The sequence below is a fragment of the Lathyrus oleraceus genome, chromosome 6, assembly GCF_024323335.1.
Source record: "Lathyrus oleraceus cultivar Zhongwan6 chromosome 6, CAAS_Psat_ZW6_1.0, whole genome shotgun sequence".
Lineage (NCBI taxonomy): Eukaryota > Viridiplantae > Streptophyta > Magnoliopsida > Fabales > Fabaceae > Lathyrus > Lathyrus oleraceus.
Window position 1 is genome coordinate 72,651,188 of NC_066584.1, and position 13,081 is coordinate 72,664,268.

At 40.8% G+C, this 13,081-nt stretch overlaps 1 non-coding gene across 1 annotated transcript; it reads right to left on the reverse strand.

Annotated features, from left to right (window-relative positions):
• Nucleotides 1–1,691: 1,691 nt before the first annotated feature.
• Nucleotides 1,692–1,799, reverse strand: LOC127099593 (small nucleolar RNA R71). Its single transcript, XR_007794078.1, has one exon. It is a non-coding gene; the product is annotated as a small nucleolar RNA R71 (small nucleolar RNA).
• Between the last annotated feature and the right edge of the window lie 11,282 nt (nucleotides 1,800–13,081).

Consider the following 13,081-nt stretch of genomic DNA (forward strand, 5'->3'; position numbering starts at 1 on the left):
GAGTTGACTAATTGGTTAATGTTGACTTGTAGGTGGATTTTAGCTCATTTGAGTTTGAGCTTGTGCCTTGCACATTGTTGCATTGCTTGTTGGACTATGTCTGTTAACTGTTGACTATTGTTTGTCTGTTTGACTTTTGACTTGTATACTGACTGAGTTGGATTGTTTTCAGGTACATTAGTTGCTTAAGTTCACTTTGAACTTGCTTTTGCATTTTCTTGGTTGCTTAAGCACTGAGGTATAATTTCTCTGACTTCATGTAGTCTGGAAGACCTGTCCTGTTACTTGGGCAGACACCTGTCTGAAGTCCTCCTTAAGAGGAAATGCTTGTGTTTGTTTATCTTTGTGCCAAGCAGGAAAAGACCTCTATGAGGCAATTGGCAGATAAAAGAGATGTGCAATCCATCTCCTGCTATTCAGTGAGTCATCCCTCTGCTCACATTACATGTTGATGCATTGTGGATACTAACCCAAGATCTTTGTTGAGTCAGTCATATGTGGAGAAGAGTTCCAACTTTCTGAACTCCCACTTTCATTTGTCTGAAGCTCTCCCAGGCCAGGGATAAGAGCTGTGAAGTCTTATCTTCACTTCCCATTTCATCTGCTTCACCCTAACTCTCAATGTTAGGGTTAAGAGCTAACATCACCCTGTTACAGTGGCTTGTTTGTCGAGGTTGACATGACCCCTTGACTAAAGCTTAACCTTGTGTGAGCCCACTTTGTTTGTATATAGTGTGTGCTATTTGTGTGAATGTTTGCTTTGCCTGTGCTGTTTAGGATAGCTTGCTCCCTGTGCAAGTTAGATAGAAACTTCAACCTAGGACCATGGTGAATTTACATGATAACTATTAGGCTCGAGTTAGTCTCCCTTCTAGTTTGTCATTTCCCAGTCTCTGGTTAGGTTAGAAGTTCTTTCCCTGTGTAGGGGAACTACGTCGCCCTGATCCTCATACCAGATGAGGTACGTAGGCAGGAGATGAGGTACGTAGGCAGGAGATGAGCTGATCTCTCCGGGCGCCCTTTTGTTTTGTTTGTGTGAGTTGTTTCTCCTTTTTTGGTTGGAGTCCGATATAAGTCCAGCGATTGGCATTTGGTTTCCAGTGTGTGTTTGTTGGTTCGGAGTCTGATGTAAGTCCAGCGATTGGCATTCGGTTTCCATGTTTGCTTGTTTGTGTGGAGTCTGACATAAGTCCAGCGATTGGCCGTCGGTTTCCTGTGTGGTTTTGTTTGGCGTGCGTTAGCCGAGCTACGAGTGCTTTGATTCTTCTTTAGTCCGAGAAGATACGTATGCATAGGATGCGACATCCTAACGAGCATGTTTTCCCCTGTCCCGAACTATGTCGACTCTGATGTCTGTGCCTAACAGACTACGTAGGCCCAGGATGCGATATCCTGCCGAGTTAGTTTCTCTTGTTTTCCTGTGTCTCTTTTCAGCCAGAGTTTGATGTTTGTTTGAGCAGTGTTTAGCAACCTTTATCCTTTCTTTTGTGTGTGGATCCCGTCGAGTACGACGGATGCGTAGGGGTGCTAATACCTTCCCTTCGCATAACCGACTCCCGATCCCATCTCTCTCTTTGGTCGCGAGACCATGTCTTTTCCAGGTTTACTTCGAGCGTTTCCTTTCCCTCTTTGGGATAAATAACGCACGGTGGCGGCTCTGTTGTTTTCGTTTCCCGCCGGTTTTTCGCGTAATGCGACAGAAACCAAATAACTAGATTTGCTCAAAACCAAGGAGAATCGCTTTTCGAAGCTTGGGAGAGATATAAAAAGCTATTAAGAGTCTGCCCACACCATGGCCTAGAACAATGGCTGGTCGTTCATACCTTCTACAATGGACTCTATTATAACACCAAGATGAGCATCGACGTTGCTGCAGGTGGCGCACTGATGAACAAACCTTATCCCGAAGCTTGTGACCTAATTGAGGATATGGCCCAAAACCATTACCAATGGGGAATTGAACGAGCATCAATAGAGAAAAAGGAGACCCAAGGTGGAATACATGAGGTAAGCTCTCTAGACATGATGCAGACGAAAATGGACGCTTTAGCCCTTAGGATCGAACATATGTCTACAAACACTAACACCGTAGCAGTAGTTCACACAGAGTGCGAACTTTGTGGAGCTAAAGGACACGAATCAGCAGAGTCTAACCTTTTGAACGAACTAAATACCGACCAAGTGAATTACGCCCAAGGTAACCCATTTTCAAACACTTACAACCCTGGATGGAAGAATCATCCAAATTTCTCCTATAAAAACCAGAACCCTATCCAAAATCATGCACCTCAGAGACCGCCTGGTTATCAAGCCCAAAAACCAAACCAACCTATGCAAGCTGTGCCCCAGAAGTCTAACCTTCAGAAGATCATGGAAAGCTTTATATCGGGCCAGGCTCAGCAAAATAAAGAATTCCTAAACCAGAACATTCAAGTAAACGAACTTATAACGCAATTAGGAACCAAGGTTGATCAGATAATCACTCACAATAAGATGCTTGAAACCTAGATCTCACAGGTAGCACAACATCAAGCCCCATAAACTACACCCGAAGGCCAATTCCCTGGGCAACCTCAACCAAACCCTCGAGGGCAAGCTAACGCTATCTCGTTACAAAGTGGGACCGCTTACGAAGGGCCTCATAACCCAGCAATGAGCGAGTCCAAAACTTCCATACCTACCAACCAAGAAGAGGAACTAGAGGAACCCGAGAAACAAAACAACCAAGAAGGTGAAGCCAAGGATAAAACTTACAAACCACCACCCCCCTGCAAACCACCAATCCCATATCCGCAAAGACTTAAACAAACCAAAATTAACAACCAATACCAAAAATTTATAAAAGTGATAGAAAAGCTTCATGTAGAGATTCCTTTCACCGAAGCTATCACCCAAATTCCGTCTTACGCAAAATTTCTCAAAGACATCTTAACCAACAAGCGTAGGCTCGACGATCCAAAACCCTTGGAATGCAACTTTATTTCCGAGAATAAACTTGCTAAGAAGGAGAAAGAACCTGGTAATTTTTCTATACCTTGCATTTTAGGGAGTCATGTGATCGACAAAGCTTTCCTAGACTTAGGCGCTATTGTAAGTTTAATGCCCTTAGTCGTATGTAAAAGGTTAAACCTGGGAGAATTGCAACCAACTAAGATGTCCCTTCAATTAGCCGATAGGTCTGTTAAGTATCCTGTAGGCATTTTAGAAGACATCCCAGTTAGGATCGGTCAACTTTATATCCCAACAGACTTTGTGGTCATGGATATCAAAGAAGACGAAGATATCCCTATTCTTTTAGGTAGACCATACTTATCAACAGCCGGAGCTATAATAGATGTCAAAAGAGGGAAATTAACCTTCGAAGTAGGGGATGAAAAGATCAAGTTTATTCTTTAGAAATTCTTGATGACACCAGTTCTAGGAGACACATGTTATGCGATTGATATCATAGATGAGTTCATAAGAGAATTTGATCAAGGAGAACCTAAGATCGAACCATTTTCAAACCCGAATGAAAAGGATGACGAGCTAGAGGAAATGAAACCTCACGAATGTCTGGATCTTACTCCAGACCCTTCACCTAATTCTCAAAAACCAGCCCAAGAACTTAAGGAACTACCCAAGAACCTAATATATGAGTTCTTGGGTGAAGAAATGAACTGCCCAATAATAGTTAGTGCCACCTTAAACCAAGACGAGACAAATCGACTCTTGAATGTTTTAAGAAGGTACCCCTCTACCTTAGGGTACAACATCTCTGATCTACAAGGTATAAGCCCATTTGTGTGTATGCACAGGATCTCACTAGAGGAGGATTCAAAACCTTCCAGAGAACATTAGAGAAGGATCAACCCTGTGATGAGCGAGGTAGTAAAGAAGGAAGTCCTTAAACTACTGGAAGCTGGTATATTCTGTCAGATTTCTGATAGTAAGTGGGTTAGTCTTGTACATATGGTACCCAAGAAGGGAGGCATCACAGTTGTGCAGAACGAGAAGGGAGAGCATGTCACTAAACGCATAGAAGGCGGATGACGTATGTGCATAAATTATAGGAAGCTCAATAAGGCAACTAGGAAAGACCATTTCCCCCTTCCATTCATAGATCAAATGCTGGAGTGTCTTGCCAGACACTCTTACTTTTGTTATCTTGATGGATATTCTGGATTTTTCCAAATACCCATACACCCCGAGGATCAAGAGGAAACAACCTTTACCTGTCCTTACGGAACGTTTGCTTACAGACGAATTCCGTTTGGACTCTGTAATGCGCCAGCTTCTTTCCAACGTTGTATGATGTCAATCTTCGCAGATTATATCAACGGAATCATGGAAGTATTCATGGACGACTTCTCAGTGTGCGGATTAGACTTTGAAGACTGCCTTATTAACCTTGAGAAAATGCTAGAGAGATGCGTAGAAGTTAACCTTGTGTTAAACTGGGAGAAGTGCCACTTTATGGTTAAAAAAGGCATAGTGTTAGGACATATAATATCTGAAAGAGGCATTGAGGTCGATAAAGCAAAGATATAAGTTACAGAAAACCTTAACCCTCCTAAGACAGTTAGAGAAGTCCGTAGTTTCCTTGGACACGCCGGTTTCTACCGACGCTTCATAAAACACTTCTCTAAAATAACAAAACTCCTGATTGGCCTTCTGATGAAAGACATTGAACTCATTTTCGATGAGAAATGCATTGAGGCCTTTAACCGTTTAAAGCAAGCATTAATTTCAGCACCCATTCTACAAACCCCGGATTGGACTAAACCCTTCGAAATAATGTGTGATGCTAGCGATTTCGCTATAGGAGCTGTTTTAGGGCAAAGAAAAGATAAGAAACTACACGTAATATATTATGCTAGTAGAACCCTAGATGTCGCTCAATTAAATTATACAACAACAGAGAAGGAACTCCTAGCTGTAGTTTTCGCAATCGATAAATTTAGGTCTTATCTTGTAGAATCTAAGATTATAGTCTATACAGACCATGCAACTATCCGTTACCTTCTAAGAAAAAAGGATGCAAAACCTAGATTACTCAGGTGGATCCTTTTACTACAAGAATTCGACTTAGACATTAGAGACAAAAAAGGAACAGAAAACGTAGTTGTTGACCATCTTTCCAGATTAGAGCATTTAAAGCCAGATCATTTACCCATAAATGATGACTTCACCTATGACAGACTAATAACTAAGATAGATATCGCTCCCCTTGAACCTGATAGAGACAACCTTGGGACCGTTTCAGAAATTAGCAGAGTACCATGGTATGCTGATTTTGTGAACTATCTAGCCGCTGATATCATACCACCTGGCCTTAACTATCAATAGAAGAAGAAGTTCTTTAAAGATATAAGAAACTTCTATTGGGACGAACCACTCCTTTTCAAAAGAGGAACCGATAACATATTTCAACGTTGCGTCCTGAAAGAAGAAGTCATAAACATCATAGAACATTGTCACTCTTCACCCTATGGTGGACATTCAAGCACATCCAAGACATACGCTAAGATCCTTCAAGCTGGTCTTTATTGGCCGACATTATGGCGTGATGTCCATGCTTATATTGTCCAATGTGACCGGTGCCAGCGCGCTGGAAACATCTCAAGACGTGACGAAATGCCTTTGAAGAACATTCAAGAAGTAGAACTATTTGACGTTTGTGGTATAGATTTCATGGGACCTTTTCCATCTTCATTGGGAAACAAGTACATTTTGGTAGCCGTTGACTATGTGTCCAAGTGGATAGAAGCTATAGCCGCACCCACCAACGACACAAGAGTAGTCATCAAGATGTTCAAGAATAATATCTTTCCCAGATTTGGAGTTCCACGACTTGTCATAAGCGACGGTGGATCACATTTTATATCCAGGATATTTAATAAACTCCTAAGGAAATATGGAGTAAAACACAGAGTAGCAACACCATATCACCCCCAGACTAATGGTCAAGTGGAAGTATCTAACAGAGAGATTAAGCAGATCTTGGAGAAAACTATTTCAATATCCAGAAAAGATTGGTCTGAAAAGCTGACAGAAGCACTGTGGGCTTACAGAACTGCTTACAAAACCCCTATTGGAACTACACCATACCAGTTGGTCTATAGGAAGTCATGCCACTTACCTTTTTAACTCAAGCACAAGGCATATTGGGCCATCAAGACCCTGAATTTGGATTACCTAACATCTGGCAAGAAGCGAATCCTTGATATTCACAAATTGAAGGAACTCCGCCAGAACGCTTACGAGAATGTTGTTATATACAAAGAAAGAACCAAAGTTTGGCACGAAAAAAGGATTGTGAAAAAGGAATTTAATATAGGCGACTCTGTTCTCCTTTTCAATTCGAGATTACGTCTTTTTCCAGGTAAGTTACGTTCGAGATGGACAGGCCCCTTTGAGGTGTCCAAAATCCTAAAATCTGGAGCAGTTGAAATCCGGAACAACTTCTGTAATCCATTCGTGGTAAATGGAAAAAGATTGAAGCAATACCAAGGAGGCGAGATCCCCACAGAATGTCATGACCAAACTCTAATCGACCCTCCAGTTCCTACCTCTAACATATAAAGTTCGAATCGTCAAGCTAACGACGTTAAACAAGCGTTGTATGGGAGGCAACCCATGATTTCTTTTCCTTTACTTTTTTTACTATTTCAATTTATGTTTTTATTTGTTTTATATATATGTATATCTATGTGGAGACTAGCAGTTATGATATTTGTGATTTCAGGTGTCCTCTGTTTCTAATCTAACTTTTCAGGAATGGAGAATATCGACACCATGCCAGTAATCTTTTGTGACCCAGTTCAAGAGCAGCGCTACGCGATGCTTTCACAGTGCCCAATGTTGCCCACCAGATATCCCGACTCGAGCTGCATGGAGGCATTAAGCATTGAGCCTAGTGTCAGACATTTGCGCAATCAGTTGCAGTGGGATGAATATACTGATGCGATGCACGTGACTTTCAAGAACCTGACTTTGGAGTTCCTGAGCTCGCTTATCTACGAGCCTTATGTTGGTCACGCCAGTGATGGAGGATACATTTGGGGAAGAATACACCTTCAACCACAAGCGTTTTGGCGACTTGCTTGGTTTTCAGACTGCCTATGATGCTTCATCTAAGCTCCCCATGAGCTACTTTCTGAGTCGAGACGTCGAGAAGTTTTGGAGCGATATTATGTGTGGAGGTAGTCCTGACCCTTCCACCCAAATCTCCAACAAGATTCACAACCCTGCTTTCCGATACTTCCAGATGATCATTGCCCACACTTTCCTGGGGAAGAGTGACCCTGATACGCATGTGAGTGCTGAAGAGATATTCTTCATATACTGTACCACTCAGTCACGCTCGATAGATTGTGGAGCTTTCTTGATCGAGAGTCTATATCTTAATGCTCGCTCTGTTGCGAGCCCTATATATGTTGGAAGCACGGTGACTCATATAGCCTCAGCCATGGGACTCGATAGAAGACTATCTCACCTGACGTCTTACTGCAGCTACACCTTGATGGATATTGATTTCTGCCTGGACCGTGGCCTCATGAGGAGATCTTCTTTCCAACCGGAGCAATACAGGCTATTAATTGAGGGTGATACTATTCACTACTTCACTTTACCTGACCCTCAGGTGACTTGTGTTATTGATCGGGCCAACTGGGCCTATGCCATAGAAGGGCAGGGAGAGACAGTAGACGCGCCAAAGATCGCACCGATCAGAATCAAAGTCCGCACCAACAATCCGAATCTCCAGACTCCGAGCATATAGTCCGAATTGGTTAAGCTTTGCATGGAGATAGCTCAGCTTCGCCAGGAGCTTGCTGATGTTGCTTTGCAAGTTGAAGTATCAGTTGCCTAACACGACATCGAGACTGATATGTTGCATGATGAGATCGCCGATCTCCGACGCCAGATCACAGAGCTTCGAGGATACGAAGACGAAGAGACTCCACCATACCCCGAGCATTGATGCCATCATGAATCAAGAAATACCGTTTGAATTTCCCGTTGCTTATTATTCATGCCTATTTTTAATGTTTCCGCTGACATTATGCTTGCTTTATTTTTCCTAAGATTTCTAGACTCGTGAATTATTATTGACTCTTTATATATATATATATATATATATATATATATATATATATATATATATATATATATATATATATATATATATATGCATTATTATAATTATTATATTTTTATGTCCATTTTGTTTTATTTTACTTTACCAATTTATTTTGTTTCATTTTATTTTATTTTGTTTTATTTTTTGTTTTATCAAGCTTAAATAAAATAAAATAAAAAATCATTCATGGATACCTATATACACCCCCCATTACAAAAATGAAGACGAGAGGATTGAGGCCCAAGAAGCAAACATCATAGCCGGCCTAAACCAAATTCGAAGACATGGCGGGCACCATAAGCTTCATGGCGGGCGCCATGACGTAACGGTCAGATTTGTCTTTTTCACCATTTATACCTTCTTCAACCTCTCCAAACCCATTCTCTTCTTCTCCCAACTCCACTAAAATTCATAAAAAATTTCCAAGCTTCTCATTTTCACTACAAGCCATTACAATTCCCCAACTTCACTTCTCCATTTCTCCACCAAAAATCCATTAAAATCCATTTTTTTATTTCTTTTCTATAAATACTCATTTTTCTCTACGATCACCATTAATGGCCGGAATGGAGTTTAACGACATCATTCTTCGTGGAGGGAAGCCCGGTGAGCGACAAAACAAGATTTTGCAAAGATTGCAAACTCGGGAGATCCTCGCTACCAGGTATGTCGACGAAGACTGTTTGTACACTCTAGGCACATACCATAGTGTTTTCCACATGCTAGATAATTTAGGATTACACGATATTTTTGCTAGTAAAGCACCCACCTACGATAGGCTCACTAGGGAATTTTTAAGTTCCCTAATTTACACTGTCCATCCTGGCACTGCTAGCACGGTAGGTACCGTTTATTTTAGAATGTTTAATGTGAAATACGAGTACACTACCGATGCTTTAGCGGGTTTGCTCGGAATGCCTTATGGTGATGGTGCTATTTGTGAGACGCCCTTAGATACTGAATGGGCACTCGAGGCATTTACTTTTTGGAACAGATTATCTAATGTAAATGTCACTTCCTTTGAAGGAATTTTGGCTTCTAATATCCATAACCCGACCATACGTATTTTTAGATACCTTTTGGCATGTACTATATTTGGCCGGGAAAATTCTAACAAAGTAAATGCCCGAGAATTGTTGTTTTTACAGGGGTGCCTCACTAATCACAGGATCAATCATGTTCCTTTCATGTTGGCCCATATGTCTGCCATCCTTAAAAAGGGAGGAACCATCTCTTTCGGTGGTTTGATTACCTCCATTGCTAGAGCGTTGAATCTACACGCTGAGTTAGCCATCTTGGAACCACTCCCTCACCGCACCATTAACTTGAAGTTTTTGAAAGATATGAAATTATGCAACGTGCGGCGAGAAGGTGGTTTCTACCTCATGGTACATGGTGCAGCTATACCTAGTGTTGTCCTACCTTGCTCTCAATGTATGGATGTGCGAAATGCGAGGAACTAGACATACGATCTTGATGCTCCTCCCTTTACCGGTCCTTTGCCACCTAACGTTCCTATGGACGATGGGTAAGGGACCGATGATGAGTATGACCGGCGCGACCAATCACCTGCTCATGATATTCCTGTTGCATCACCTACATACATCGCACATTCTTCCTCTAACCCTTTTGTAGGTACCACTCCCGGTTTCTACATCACCAATGAGATGTGGCGCGAGCACCTGGATCGTGAAGAAAGGCGTGACACCCTCCTGAACACCATAAACCAACAACTGTCAGATAATATGAGTTTTATGGTAGCTTCCCAGCAGCGTAGTGAGCAAGCACATCGGACTGTCACTGAGTCCTTACTTGCGATCACTGACGAGCAACAACGCCAGCGACAGGCTAATGAGCGTCACTTCGCTCTCATCGAGGCCACCCAAGGATCTCTCCTAGGTCGCTCTCAGCAGCTGCGGGAAGGACTTAGTACTCGAACCAGACGTCATTGACCCGGGCATCCTGACCAGGGCGGTGACGGTGACGGTACCGATGCTCACCCCTAGCGCTCTCTCTCTCTCTTCCAGGTTACTCCTACCCTATCTTATATCGAAACATTGAGGATAATGTTCGGTTTAAGTATGGGAGGAGATTTTATCGCTTTTCATCTTTCCTTTATTTTTATTGCTTTTTATCGCTTTCCTTTACTTTTATCGCTTTTTACCGTTTTCTTTTATTTTTAGTATGTTTTGTTTATTTTAGTTGCTTGTTTTTCCCTTTCAATAAAAAATAACATGTGTCTGACGAGTCATCTATGTAAGTGTGTCCTTATTTCCCCCATTTCTTTAACCTTACCAAAAATTTTAGCCAAGAAAACAGTACATCATGAACATTCAGGCTATAAGACAAGTTTATGACAGGACGTAAAAGACTTGGGAAAACTTTTTCTAAAAATCGCTATTGTCTTAACACCTTAGGCTTCATGATTATAAGAGTCGATCCCGATACCCCATATGGTGTAGCCCCAGTTTTTGTTCCAAATAAGTCCTTAAGTAGTTTATCCTAGCAGTCAGCTCCGGCTTAAGCATGCTCTACGTAGGGGACTGATGAAAATAAGTGAATGATCATAGAAATTCCTGCTTTGTTCTCAAATCGCATGAAAATCCGGGCTAAGTGACTCTCACACGGTCATTCAACCCAGCAAAATAAAAACATATACGGAACATGTATAAGAAAAATAGAAAAATAAATAATAGTAAGCCTATTTGTTTGTTGGTTCAGAGGTATCCGCTGCTGAACTTGGTAGGGTGGATTACGATCCAATCCTCCACAACTGCAAATTGGGTTAAAATAAAGGGGTTACACCAACTTATGTACCGGAGCCCCATTCTTAGAAAAATAAAAAATAATAAGACTATTTGCTTATTGGTTCAAAGGTATCTGGTGCTGAACTTGGTAGGGTGGATTACGATCCAATCCCCCACTACTGTAAATTGGGTTGAATAAAAGGGTTACACCAACTTATGTACCAGAGCCTCATGCTTAAGATCATAATCACTAACCGTTCACTTTACTATGAGTATGTACGGATAACGGGCTTAATGTGATTGCACCTGAATGAAAAAGACTTTAAGAAAACAAAAAGAAGGCTTAGGTATGATGGGGTAATGTGGATTGATTTGTTAGTGTAAGACCCTAATTTTGACCCTAAGATCCCTCATGGCATCATTTCATTGCTCATTGCATTTGCCTCAAGGATCATAGCATCTTGGCTCCTTTACCCTTGGGTTGGGACTTGTGTGAGTTGGTTAGAGACCAACAAGCATGATTGAATTATATATTATTGCTTTTCTTATTTTGTTTACTACCCAAAAGCACAAAAATATGTCACTAACTTTGTTTGCTTTGAAGCTTAAGCAGTCATGTGATCCAAGGCTCCTATGCTCATTAATATGGCCAGATGAAGTTGAAAGCAAGCATGACAATGGTTCACAAAGCTCTCAATCATCATATATGCCTCCCAAGTATCTCAATTTTTAAATTTGATCAAGATAACCCAAAGGGCTTGAGGATTGTTTCCTAAGGAAACCCTAATTCAACTGTGCATTGACTGTGCCTTGCTCATGAAGCAACCTCAACCTATGATCAAATACAATCAAGGGAAGTTCTTTCATTCATCATTTTATGCATATATGAGCTTATGTGAGTATCCTCAATCATTCATTCATCAATATTTGAAGTTTGGCTTTGAGAAGTTGACCAGTCAATTCATCTGACTATTTTGAAATCCACTGAGACCTAACTTTTGATGTGTTTGTCAAATGATGATGACCCCAAGAGAAAAAAGGTTCTTAAGAACCATATGAACAACTTTAATGTTCATAGAAATTTCATTTGAAACTTGGAAGGTCATTATTCATTTAAAAATATTATAGGTCATTTTGACTGAAACCCTAATTTTGGGTCAACTTCCTAAGGACCTAACTCCTTCATTTTTTATGATTTTTAGGTGATACCAAGTTCATTGGAAAGTTTAATATGCCTACTTCAATTTTTATGCTAGACAAAATTTCATAATCCTAAAAGAAGTACATGTGATAATACAAAACATTATAGGTCACTTTGGACCAAAGCCATTGAAATGTGAAAAAGTCCAACTTCAAGTGCCCATAACTTTCTCATAAAAATTACAATTGATGCAAAATTTAAGTCGAAATTGATTTTCTTGAAACGATCTACAACTTTAATGTTGGAGGTTTTGTCATTTGAGGGTTGCATCACTGAAACAGAAGGGCTTGAATTTGGTCATTTTTGGTAAATTTTCAAATACATGTTTTGTACCTTGAACTTCATGGCCAGTTTTCAATATTTTCCAAACTCCAAATGAACTTTTGTTTAACATAACATTTGTTCCTTATGTCAAGACCTTTCCAACCATTACTCACATGCCTATGTTTCAATTTTCCAAATGGCATTTTCGAAGAGGTGAAATTTTGTAATCAATTATGCATAACATGTTAAAACTTGCTACACAATGGCCTTTCTCCATGTGGGGAATTGACATGATTGGCATGATAGAGCCAAAGGCGTATAACGGTCACAGATTTATTCTCGTAGCAATTGATTACTTCACCAAGTGGGTCGAAGCGACATCGTATGCGAATGTGACCAGGCAGGTGGTTGTGAAGTTTATCAAGAATCAACTCATATGCCGTTATGGTGTGCCAGACAAGATCATTACTGATAATGGATCTAACTTGAACAAAAAAATGATGAAAGAGCTGTGTAGCGAGTTCAAGATTGCACATCATAATTCTTCTCCTTATAGACCCAAGATGAATGGGGTTGTTGAAGCTGCTAATAAGAACATCAAAAAGATTATTCAGAAGATGGTTGTTACGTACAAAGATTGGCATGAGATGGTGTCATTTGCTTTGCATGGCTATCGCACATTTGTCCGCACTTCAACAGGAGCAACCCCTTTCTCCCTTATTTATGGCATGGAGGTTTTTCTCCCCG